Raw genomic sequence first — 2,899 nt, 5'->3', positions numbered from 1 at the left:
AGTGGAGGGCTGGGGGCCGGGGGCCACACCGGAGCACGCTGGCAGCTCGTCAGGTGAGATGGTGGCTGAAGGCCTGGGGACCAGATTTAAAAAAGACAGCATGTCAGTGTCCGATGTGGAGGGCTGAGGCGTGGAAACAGCACTGACCACCTCTGGAGCTTCCGAAGGTTCGGAAGGACGAGCCACGGAGGTCCTCTTCCTCTTCTGGGGAGGAGCAGCAGCAGAAGCAAAGGGCTGGTGCTTCTGCTCGGAGGTGGACACCTGGGGAAGGTCAGCAACACACAGGAGGATGTCAGGCTCCAGTAAACTTGTTATTTAACAACATACTTTTATAATCTGACAGGAGACAAAGACATCAGACGCTCTGCAGAGGACCACCTTGTCAAATGAAACATTTGTAAAGCTGTCTGATTCTAGTTATTAAGGGTTACATTCACAACAATGTGGGACATCAAATGTCTGACCTGGTCATGGCTGCAGCATGAACACTTCCTGCAGGCCACACGCCGCCTCTGTCTCTCCAGCCTGGGCACAGCACGCAGCTACAAGACACACTCATGTTAGACTGAGGCTTCACAAGTACAGTAAATGATACACAGCACTGAATGATGCCAATTTCATGTGACAATTTTCTGCAAAAAAAATCAACCTCCCTTTAGAAAATGGCATTACTCTTCATGAGCATGTTCACCTGTTAGTCCTTTAACACATGGAGTTTTTTGTTTCCTAAAATGTCCCCATTAAAGATCAGATCAACCTGCCAGGGGCCCCGGGACAAAATGAGCTGCTGGGCCCCTGTTAACCCTCGTTCCTCACACACTTTGTGTGTGTGTGTACAGTTTTTCTGTGCTGAAATATTACCTGGCCTCACATCTGCTGTGGTAATCTGAATAAATATTTTCATTTTGCAACATGTAAGCAAAAAAATGAAATAATAAAGGTCATAAGATTTTGACACAGCGGCCTTCTCAAGGACCAGACATCAAGGTCAGGTAATAAATCAGGATTCACTTTAAGGCCCTCATAATGTGAGCTGCTATCATGTTTCAGTGCTGCATATTACAACAAAAACATCTACTAAATTACCACAAACCATTTAGTTCACATATCTGATGGGAATTATACACTAAGTTCATGTACATGTCTAAAAATATAACAAGAAATTATTCTATCATCAGTGAGGCGGCCATTTTGATTATGTGCATTGTTGTTATTTTTTAAATGAACAGATGAATTGATCAGTACAATTTTTCCTGCAATAAATAAATATTAATATAATATAAATATTGATTTCCACTTCAATATATTTTGTGTACCATGTGACACCTGGAGTGGGGGGAGTGTGTGAAAGCAAATAAGAGAAAAAATATAAAGGCTGTTTTAATTTTACAGCCACTCAACACTTAATATTCAAATGTAAACACCTCTGAATTCATAGCATTGAAATATTTTACTGTGATAAACCATGTATCTGAATTTGTGAACCTTGAAAAAGTATATTAAGCATAATATTAAGCATTCGGTGTTTGTTAAAATTAAAATGATGTCTTTTATTTGCTTCTATATGGCGATCAGAGCCTGTTGATAATGTGTTAGTGAACTTAAAGCGTCGACAGTAAAACACACACAAACACAAAAACAGTCAAAGAGTATAAATCTTACAGTTTCCATGATGGAAGTGAGTTGAGCGTCTTTCAGTGAGTCTCTGTGAGTCTTTTGTCCTTGTCAGGAGACAACAAGTCCTCAGCACAAGAGTTGAGTTGGAAGAAATCGTCGACTGTAAGTTGTGAAAAACTTTTGTGGACCGTTCTCGGTTTTGTTTGTCTTATATATACAGTATATGATGATCTTGTGTAAATGATGCAGCTGGAGACAAACCATAGCAACCATGGGATCCTTCACCTCATGACGCGCACGTGTGTTGGTTCAGTCACACCTCACCGCTGTGATGTAAAGTTTGATTGAATCAGCCTGTAAAACACCTGAGATCAAGTCCATATCTAACTGTGTATAAATGTAGCTGGCTTCACTGCGACTGTTTGCATCTATTTTTCTTTTCTTTTTACCTTTATTAACTATTTGTAGTCATCACACAGCAGCTGAATCGATATGTGCGTCTCCACATTGGCAGAGCCGCTGTGTGCATTTTACGCACATGGCGCAGCACCGATAACTCCATTAATTAGACGTATTCACATCGACAACAGGATCAGTGGGGATCCGACGGTAAGTGGTCATCAGAGCTTTCTACCTACATATCACACAGTTTTGATGTACTCTCTGTTAAAATCTCCCAGTGAAGTGTTCCTCAGTGTTTGATTGTAATTATATGTCATTTTCACTCTGATCGTGATACATTCTCTCACAATATTAATCATTTAAAGATGGAATAAAACCTGTGTGGGCAAAAACATTTGAAGCTGATTTTTTTGTTGCCAAAGTTTCACACTATATAAACTATACATATAAGGATAAAAATATATAAGTATATTAAAAAAGAAAGATAATATATGAATTTCTATAAATAAAAATAATGAAATTAAATATATGGGGTGCCGTTTGTAAAGTGGCTCACGCTGAAAATAACATCAACATTTTGCCACATTTAGCTTCAAACAATGTTTAAAAAAGTGTTGTGAATTTTTTAACGTCATCCTTTACCACATTTACAGCAATATTTGTTAACTTAGAAATATATTAAATAGTTAAATCTAAATATTAAATGTGGCACCTAAATGTTAAATGTGAAATCTAAATATTAAATCTAAATCTAAATCTAAATGTTAAATCTAAATCTAAATATTAAATCTAAATGCTAAATGCTGAATCTAAATCTAAATGTTAAATCTAAATATTAAATCTAAATCTAAATGTTAAATCTAAATATTAAATCTAAATC

The sequence above is a fragment of the Epinephelus moara genome, chromosome 15 (genome assembly GCF_006386435.1).
Source record: "Epinephelus moara isolate mb chromosome 15, YSFRI_EMoa_1.0, whole genome shotgun sequence".
Lineage (NCBI taxonomy): Eukaryota > Metazoa > Chordata > Actinopteri > Perciformes > Serranidae > Epinephelus > Epinephelus moara.
Note: the sequence above shows the minus strand (reverse complement) of the source record.